The sequence below is a fragment of the Tachysurus fulvidraco genome, chromosome 8 (assembly GCF_022655615.1).
Source record: "Tachysurus fulvidraco isolate hzauxx_2018 chromosome 8, HZAU_PFXX_2.0, whole genome shotgun sequence".
Taxonomy (NCBI): domain Eukaryota; kingdom Metazoa; phylum Chordata; class Actinopteri; order Siluriformes; family Bagridae; genus Tachysurus; species Tachysurus fulvidraco.
In genome coordinates, this window is record NC_062525.1 from 14914928 (window position 1) to 14925513 (window position 10586).

Genomic DNA, 10586 nt, shown 5'->3' on the forward strand with positions numbered 1-10586 from the left:
TGCTTTAAATTTTTTTAGGGTTAAAGGAATTTTTTACCATGCTGTACAGCTGAACTTTGAAGAAACTCAATTAAAAATGTAAAAAAAAAAGAAAAAATTAATATATACACTTAAACCGGAAGAAGAAGCCTGGAGCTTTATCATCAAAATTGCTGCTCAGACATAGACTCAGGACTTTCTCACTTGTGAAGATGACACACATTCTCCCTTTAAGGACACGTATCTGGGAATGATGGAAAAAAGTGAACTAAAATGCTGCATAAAAGACTCTCTCCCGGCTGGAAGCTATGATGTCACCGTTTCCACCTTTCTGTCCTCAACAGAACAGATTTTTTTAGTGCTTTGTGTGCACTTACACCACAGTTAACCTGGACACACTTGACATTTTCTGCCTACTTTCCCCATTTTTTTTCTTTTTTTCATTTCTTTTAAACAGAAGACTCAATCTCCAGGATCCACCTAATGGCATTATACCGACATTTCCACATTTCTTCACATAGGAAAAATGTACATTGCATTATATCATGTATGGATGTGGGTGATTTTGAGTGTAAGTTTTAATCCTTTTGTGTTAAAAATACTGTGAATTTAAGTTAAACTGTACTATCAGTTATTTATTTGCAATCCTGTATCAGGAGATGAGAATAAACACTTCTTTTAGAAAAACCACTCAGCATAATGTAGGCCATGTTCCAAAATATTTCCCACTTTTTTTGACAAAATAAGTGAAAACGGTTATAATAAAATCCTACATTTTACTGTAGCATGTTGAAAAATTCTACGTTGTACATTCTGTATTAATTAAGAGGGAATAGGCCTTAATGTCTACAATTGTAATATTTTCTCATTATGTTTACAGATTTTTGTTGGGATGAATGGATCGGTGTGTGATGATGGTTTGAGTGTTTGGATTTGTACAGGGTGAGGTCTCTTCTCACCTTTTGAATAAAAAACAAACAAAAACACTTTTTTTATTCATCAGTCTTTGTTGTGTAACAGAATGACATTTTTGTAAAAATTTCCATTTTATTTATTACTCATTGAATTTGAGTTTTCACAGTAGACAGTGTCCTTTCCCCACCCATACCTACCCCCACTGATCCTTTGCCTCATTTAACTTATAAGCGCTTCTTCATAGACAGCAACCAAAATATTCATAATACAAATGGCCAATAGCTTTAAAATCCATTTTCGGTTGGACCTTTACTGTAGCTCCATGGCTTCACAGAAAAACTGACACATTTGAACATCGTCTTTTATTCCAGTTATGCTTTGGGGAATATGGTCTGCGATTTACTGGGGAAGTTAGAGTTAACTGGTCCTGGGACAATGCCAGTAAAACAAATAGCTTATTAGAATAAAATCCTGTAACCAAAGACTACGTTTCACTAAAACATAAAAGGCATCACAGACACAACAGAAACATCCTTCATTTGCTTACATGATTTAAAACAATTTTAAAAAAGTAAAGTTGTATAGAAAAACCTCACATAATCAGTCCTGATTTTGATCACATGATACATCTGTGGTCATAAAATAATTAAAAAAAATATATTAATTTAAAAAAAACCAGTGAAAGGTCTTTTGTTTAATGGCATTGTAGCACTAAATGTATTTTATTATTCATTCTCAGTTAAATAGGTGTCAATAAGATAAAAATAATTATGTGAGAATGAGAGGCATATTTTAGAATATACTATAATACAGTATTAGTAAGAATGTGTGGTAATTGCTGCAGTTGAACAGTAGAGGGAAATGTGGTACTGTGTCTGTCCTTTTTTCCTTCAACAAGTGATGAACACTGCAGCTTTTCATGTTAAAGTGTGCATCAAGCATGGAGAGTTTTACATTTACATTTACAGCATTTGGCACATGCCCTTATCCAGAGCGACATACAAAAGTGCTTAAGTAGCTATCATTGGATACATTAACTCTGGTTTACTAGGTTACATACTTAAGGTACCATGCGTCTAAAACACTGTTCCAAGATTGTTTGTTTGTTTGTTTGTTTGTTTGTTTATTTTTTTATTTTTTTTACTTACTTACTGAAACTCTTCAAAGATATTGAAGGAGCTCAGTTGAACAGACACAAACGTTTCTAGTATTTTAGACATAAACGGAAGGTGTGAAATAGGTCTGTAATTTGATAGTTAATTGGGATCTAAATAGAAATAGGTTTCTTAATGAGGGGCCTAATACTGCCAACTTGAAAGTTTTAGGGATATAACCTAAAGATAGCGAGGAGTTAATAATATTAAGAAGAGGCTCACCAGCTTTATGTATCACTTCTTCCAGTAATTTAGTTGGAATAGGGTCTAATAAACAAGTTGTGCTGTAGTAATAAGCTTATCTATCTATTCCTATCCTGTACTTGTAAAGCACTGTAGTTGTGAGTGTAGAGCTTTAGGTGAGACTGGGTCACGAGATGCTCCTATATGTTGAACATCAACTATTTTGTTCCTGATACTTTCAATTTTATCAGTGAAGAATCTCATAAAGTCCTCACTACTGAACTGTGATGGAATAGTATGTTCGGATCTCTGTTTTTTTGTTAATCTAGCCACTGTGATAAATAAAAAAAATGGGATTGTTCTGGTTATTTTCTGAGTTTCTATTTTTTCTATTTCCTATTTTTTATGAGTTTTCTCAGGTGCTCAGCCATAGCAGCTTTTAGAGCCTGTCTATAGCTGGACATACTGTCTTTATATGCAATTCTAAAAACCTCTAATTTATTTTTTCTCCACTGTCGCTTGAGGTTACAGGTTTCTCTCTTGAGGGTGTGAATATGACTATTATACCATGATACAGGTGTTTTGTCTCTAACCATCTTTAATCGGATTGGGGCAACAGTGTCTAATGTGCTAGTGATGATAGCGCCTATGCTGTTAGTCATTACATCTAGATCGTTTGTGTTTAAAGGTACAGTAAGAAGTTGAGACAGATCAGGCAGGTTAATTGTGAATCTGTCTTTAGTGGTCAGAATGATAGGTCTATCAAGTCGATCACATGGTGAGACACAGTTAGTCTGTTCTACAGGTAGTGTGTACAGTATGAGGTATTGATCTGTGATGTCTCTATGAGGTATGATATCTACATTAGTGACATCTATTCCGTGATATTAAATCTAGCGTATGATTAAGACGATGAGTTTCTCTAGTGATGTTTAAGCCCAAATGAGTTTAGTAGGTACATAAATGTGAGTCTTGAAGCATCGTTTGTATTGTCAACTTGTAAAGTCTCCTACAATTAACGCTATTATCAAAATTAACAAATAGGTCTGAAAGATAATCTGCAAATTCTCTAACAAAATGAGTGTCCTGGTCCTGGGGGTCTATATACGGTTGCTAGAGCAAGAGACATCAGGGATTTTTTGTGTGCATGTGTGAGAGTGCAACATTAGGAACAAGCACTTCAAAAGAATTACATCTATACCATGTTCTCTGAGTAACAGTAAGGAAATCGCTAAAGATTGCAGGTGGCAACACCACCTCCACAACCAGTCTGATGAGGCTCATGTTTATAGATACATCCTGATGTACCCCATCTTTCATTTAGACTGATGTAAATGTTTGGTTTAATCCAGGTTTCATTAAGGCAGAGTGCAGTAAGGCTATTTTCTGAGATGATTTCATTTAAAATAAGTGCTTTGGGTGCATGTGATCTAATGTTAAGAAGCCCGAATTGGCATTTTTGTGGTCTAATTACGAGGTTATTTAATTATTTCAAGAACTTATCATGCATTTACTTTTTGATCTCACTTCTTGGGGAACAGACACAGTTTCTATAGGATGAACTATGTGTGCATTTGTATCAATGTGAGGATAAGGTGAAGGATGGCTATTGAAATTTAGATTTAAATTGTAGTTTACCAGTCAGAAGGTGTGCAGCGCCCCCTGGAGATGTGGTCCGAGAGGATTTCCACTGCAACTCTGCTGGGGTGCAGGCCATCAGCACTGAATAACCTAGGACGGGCACACCACCACCACCTCCGGACCGAGTGACGGGTTTGCCCGGACCCGTTAAAATTCTAATATTATCATATTAAGCATCTCCTTATTATAATCTAGTATTATAAGATTATATAAGCTCTTTGATATTAATAAAAAGATAAATCTTTCATTCATGCTCAGTTAATCTAGTTATTATGACAGAAGCGTCATCAAAAGCCAAGCCAAAAACAGATTGTTTCTGTTCCATACTCCAGAGCAGAAGGTGGCAGTAATGCACCTAATTACGCTGGCAGGACAATTAAGATTCAGACTGCTGGCAGGACAGTTACATGCCCATTTCTCTCAGTAGGAACGGAAGATGGAAAGGGGGAAAGGAGAGGTGGAAAGGAGAGAGGAAAAAGGGAGCTGCTCAAAGCTCTGCACTTTTCTTTTATTCAGTAAATTTTGCCCTGTTCTATTTTACTTGAAATGTTCTTTTGCCTAAGGTTCCTGTGTTATTAATGTAGTTAATGTTTAAAAAGGGGGCAGCTCAAAAGTCTTTTGTTTAATTCTTTTCTTAAAGATTAAAAGCACTTTTATTTTATTCAAAAGATTCTGAATGTTTTACATTGCTTGAAATATAGGCCTTAAGTTCAGGCTGCTCAAAGCTGTGTTTGCACTTTTTATTTATTTTATTCAGAAGAAACTCGGTGTCTGTTGTCTGTTACTTGACATGTAGTAAAGACAACTACAGTATTGTTTTCCATTCAAGTGCCATACAAGTTCAGACTTTGAAAACACTTGAAATTTAACAATAAATTATATAGAAATGTATGTGCATTATTGATTTTATTAACATGAGGGTACACTATTTTAAGTGACAATATAAGATTCGACCTTTGCTGGGAGGAAATTTTAAGTAGTGATGCTAGTGAGCTAATCAGCTAGAAGCGGATGCTCAGGAAAACAAATAAAATGTTAGCAATATCAAAAAGTATTTTGAGCGAGTATTTTACTTTTAAGATGCTATTGCTGGTGTGTTCACCCTTTGTAAAAAGTAAGGAGTTAAAGTATAAACTCAAAAGTAATACAAAACTGAATCAAAATAATCAGCCAAGCAAACACATGTGACTGGCATGAAAACTTGTGGCAAACAATTCCAAAAAATCACCAGATCAGTGTTTTGAATCTGATGCGTGCAGCTACCAGAAGCCAGTGGAGGGATCGCAGCAGAGGGTTGGTACAGTATGTGAGAACTTGGCAGGTTGAAAACAAGCCCTGCAGCTGCATTTGCAGAGGACGAATTGTGTTCATAGGTAGACTTTCCGGCAGTGGATTGCAGTAGTCCAGTCTTGAAAGAAGAGATTGAACCTGAGTACCTGAGCAGCCTGTGTGGACAAAAATGGCCGGATCCTTCTAATGTTGTAGAGCAGGAACCGACATGAGCATGTCACTATAGCAACATGAAAGGAAAAGGACAGTTGTTTGTCCATGTTTGCCCCAAACAGCTGTGACTGAACAGGAGATCAGATCGTTATGCAGGGTTATAAGAGAATATAAGATATTCCTTTATTCATCCCACAATGGGGAAATTTCTCTGTTACAGCAGCAAAAAATATGTAATATGTATATTACATGTATATATGTATATGTAATAAAGAATAAAGACATAATATTCATTCATTCATTCATTCATTTTCTACCGCTTATCCAAACTTCCGTTTACCTGGGATGATCAGCAGTTCAGTTTTGCTAGGATTGAGCTTTAACCGATGAGCTGTCATCCATGATGATATTTCTGCCAGACAGAAATATTTCTGCTGAGATCCAATCAGAAGCTGTGGTATATGAGGGTGGAAAATAGAAGATACTTTGTGTATCATCAGCATAGCAGTGGTAAGAGAACCCATGTGAGGAAATTACTTTACCAAAAGAGTGAGTATACAGGGAGAAAAGAAGAGGACCAAGCACTGAACCCTGTGTGACACCAGTGGAAATTCTGCGTGGAGCAGATATCACTGCTCTACCTGATATGAACGTCCTTCTAGGTAGGAAGCAAACCATTCCCACGCTGATCCGCAAGTCCCAAGACCCCCTAGGGTGGATAAGAGAATTTTGGCGGGATGAGGACGGATGACAATTTGGCTGATCTAGCAGCATATAGTTTTGGAATGAGCTGCTTTAAAGCCAGAACGGTTGGGATCTTGGAGGTTGTTCTGTGATAGACAAGAGAAGTGATACCGGTCTGTAGTTACTGATGTCTGATGGATCCAGAGCAGGTTTCTTTAGGATGAGAATAACCCTTGCTCTCTTGAAGGTAGTTGGTACATGACCAGATGCTATGGATCTTTTGATGATAGCGGTAATGGAGGGCAGAAAGTCTTGCAAGATGGTCTGGAGCATATTGGAAGGGAGTGGATCCAATGGGCAGGTGGTTTACTGCTGAGAGTTTTTGATGACTGGAAGTCTCTGTGTCCTGCAGCTAATCTCCTTTAGGATTGAATCTCCCCTGTAGATAAGCAGACAATAGACTCTCTATTAGAGATCAGCACTCTTGTAAAGGTTATCCTGCTGTCACTTCTTAGTGGCAACTTTCCACTTTTTGCTCGCCAGCATATTGAAAGAACAGGTCCTTGCTGATGCTGGTCCTGTAAATCATAAGATGTACCAAGAAATATAGAAAATCCTGGTTATATGGCTTAGGAAATACAATACTGCAGGATAAAGTATTGCAATACTGCAATACTTTAGGACTATGTAATGTTTTATCACTGCCGACATGAGATAAATACACTTTCTCTTTATTAGTAGTGAAGGGTTAAAGATGAAAAATGGATCAAGGTTCCCAGCAGTGCCATAGGACCTGCTGATACAGAGTTTACTGCACAAAACATCTGTGTGCACACTGGAGCAGTCACACATCACTGTAAAAATGGGACCTTAAAAACTCACAGGCAGATACGTCAACAATCGTTGCTGTTTTATCCAGCAGAAGATCCACTATCACAGAGCTCTATTCTGTCATGCACCTTTCTCTTATCAGTCCCACAGTGTGGGCTAGGAATAGTGTACACCAGTACCTCTGACACTGAGCTGTGGTCTTCTCCTAGCATTATCATTACTTGGATAAGAAAGTATAAAGTTCCAACCTCTCTTTCTCCTCAGGAGACATGACACGTGCAAAAGAACCATTTAATGTGGGTTGTGCTACATGTTTTCTTTTTGGTGTTGATTTTTTAATCAGTAAAATGCAGCATTGGAGAACCAAACTATTATATCTGGTCATTAAAAGACTAATAATATGATATGGGCCTCCTTATTTATTATGTAAGGAAAGCCCCGTTGCGCCCATTGTGCTCAGAACATTTTATGACTATTCATTTATTTATAAGTGCAAAAAAAGCTTAGTGATGATCAGATTCCATGGGAGGGACTTGAGAATTTGCACTCTCTTGGCAAATAATGCACCTATATTTTCTATTGCATCTCAAAAAATACCTGTCTCTGTCAGTCAGTCTATCAGTGTACCTTACAGTCAAAAAAATATTGTGCCGTACAAATAACTCATTGACATGTATGGGATACATTTGATTCCTCTTGATATTGAGTTTTATTTTGTTGGATCATGAAGTAAAAACATTACTAATATACAGACCACCTCCCTGATCTTCATGAAGCTTATCCACTACTGACACCCCATTCTTAATTTCTTAAAATGTTTTATTATTTTTGTACTTCTGTTTACAGCCAAGGAATATTTTCCTGCAAGGACAAGGGTGCCTTGTAAAAAGAGGCGATTTTGGATTGGATGTAGTGCTGATTAAAAAGGTGTTAAAAGGTGAAGAAAGGTGTGTTGACTGTGCAAACTCCTGCTGCACTCAGAATTAGGATAAAATTATAATAATAACCACAGAATAATAAATACAGACAATAACAGACATGTGTGCTCCAATTTCCAGGTAAACCATAATTTACAACATTCAGGATTTCTGAGCATAAAGAGGAAATCATTCAACTCAGAAGACAGATCAGTGAGCTGCAAACTTGACCAAAGAGGCCATCACTATAATAACTACTGACTATCCAGTAGTTTTGTATGATATATTATGTGTATAGTTTTCCTTTATTTATTTTTGGGCCCAACATTAGGCAAATTTGTCAGCATGTATGAAGACAGCATGTATGAAATGTATTTCTGGGAACAATCTTTCTTCTTTAAAACATTAAAGAATTTTATATTTCAGTGATGGATGGGTATTTTTGGTTTGCGCATTGTGGAAATAGGTATCGTGCAATGTTAAACTTCCTGAGCTTTAGGCCAGTGTGACCATACTGTAGTCCTTATCTGTAAACAAGATGTGACTTGTGCTGTACAGTTGTGGTCATTCTTTCTAACAGCAGGCTATGGAAATGTCTTTGGCTAAAGTTTAAAATACAACATGAAAAAATTAAATAAACAAAACAGTCACAAATGTTATCACACTTTGAGGGCCTCTGTTTGCTCTCTATACAGCTTCCATTCTTTGTGGCATGGATACCACAAAATGTTGGAAACATTCCTTTGGGATTCTGGTCCATGTTGACAAAATTGCATGACAATTCCTGCAGATCTCCCTTTCTGCCACATCCACAGGCATTCTACTAGATTCAGATCCGGCCACCGAAGAACAAAGAACCGCCAAATTCGAACCCTAACATCTGTGTGACTCAGTGTGTGATTATCTAAGTTCTGAGTGTTTATCTAACTGTAACCTTGTACTCTTTATCTCCTCAAACCTGCATAATCTCTGGGTAATACTTCGAGAAAATTAGGTAGTACATTATTTTAATTTAGCATTCTGCTTGCCAAAACTTTTAAGCTGCGTTGAACATGAAATCTTCATCCGCTGCAGTTGGTCTCCCATAAACGCTGCTGACAAGTTTCAAAAGTGCGGATATGATTCCAGAAGCAGTCCCAGGTACCAAATGGATGAACTACTGCAAATTGTAGAAGCCTGCAATATGACCAGCTAAACACCACGGAGTTCACCAAATGGGGCCCTGCCAGCCGAGGAGTGAAAAGGCATAGGGCTGAGGCCTGCCAATCCCAGAGAATTCCTGGATGCTCTAAAGCATGCAATGGCCCCCCTTAAGATTGCCCAGTCCTCCCTTCTTCCAGCCCCAACAAAAGCTCAAGCTGGGTAGGGAGAGAAGAAAAATGGAGCACCGCCCCACCATGGTACCGGCCAAGGAACCCATGCCCACCAAGCCAGAACTCATGCCGCTGTCTCAGGCCCAAAACAGTGGCTCAGGGCTGTGGCCTGTATTCCTCCGCAGCCCCAGAAGCACCACAGCTCATTGTGGAGGTAGAAGGGCGGTCTGTCTCCGCACTCCTTGACTCGGGAAGCACAGTTACTTCAAGCCTTAAACCATCCTCCCTCCTACAATAAAGCCGGCAGGGACACTAGCGGTCTTGTGTATCCATGGCAATGCCCCACTCTGTCTCCACCACACAGGTTAAGATTGGCTCCACAGCCAGGTCAACGATTGGCCGCTAACCACCTTCCTTATCCCAGACCTCCACGCCCCCCTCCTACTCGGACATAACTGGTCTGAATTCACTAACGCCATGAGCAGGGCCACTAAAAAAAGATTGGGTCAAAAGTAGAAGGCCCGTGTGAAGCAGGCATGTATGACTTGGGAAGAGCGCAATGTTAATGGCTACTCAATAGGTGGAGTTTTGGGAAGGAACAGAAAGTGGATGAGTGGCTGAAGCACTGCTGGAGCTAGGTGTTGAAGGTGGAAGTTGAGTTAACAGACCCTTCCCGACCCCTGCCTGCATCCTACTTTCTAGTCCAAAATGAGCTTCTGTACCACCATGTGGACCGGAGAGGAGAACCCTGTGACCTACTGGTTGTCCTCTGTCGACGTACCACCCTCCTCCTGCACCTGGCACATGTACGCCCTCTGGGGGGACAGCTAAGGTCCCGAAACACACTTGAGAAGCTGTGGGATTGATTCACTTGGCCCGGCATGAAAGTGGAAGTCCTAGCCTTCTGCTGGGCTTGCGCACAGTGCCAGCAGACCTCCCCCCAGAAACCTGCGCCTGCATCCCTCATCCCCTTTCCCATCATAGGCGTACCATTTGAAAAGATAGGCATAGATCTTGTCGGGCCACTTCAGAAGTCATGAGTACATCCTTATGATCATTGATTATGCCACTCGATACCCCGAGCTTGTCCCACTTTGGAAGGCCACTCCTTGGAACATCGCCAGCGAGCTCCTCACGCTTTTCAGACAGGTTGGGATCCTGAGGATGTGCTCACAGACCAAGGTACCCCCTTTATGTCTAAACTAATGTTGGATCTGTGCTGACTGTTGCAGATTAAGCAGCTAAGGATGTCCTTCTACCACCCACAGACTGATGGACTGGTGGAGCGGATGGAACTGGGACCCTCTCCTTCCTTATGCCCTCTTCTCCGTCCAAGCGTCCTCCGGTTTCACCCCGTTCAAGCTCCCCTTCAGATCACCTCAGGGCTGCTTCACCTCAGGGCCGCTGGATGTGGCCTGGGAGGCCTGGGAAGCCCAGTGGGCCCAGCCACATGAACTCCAGCCAGAGGACTAGATGATGCTGATCGTCCTCAATGCCACCTGAAAATTCTTGGCCAAGTGCCTGGG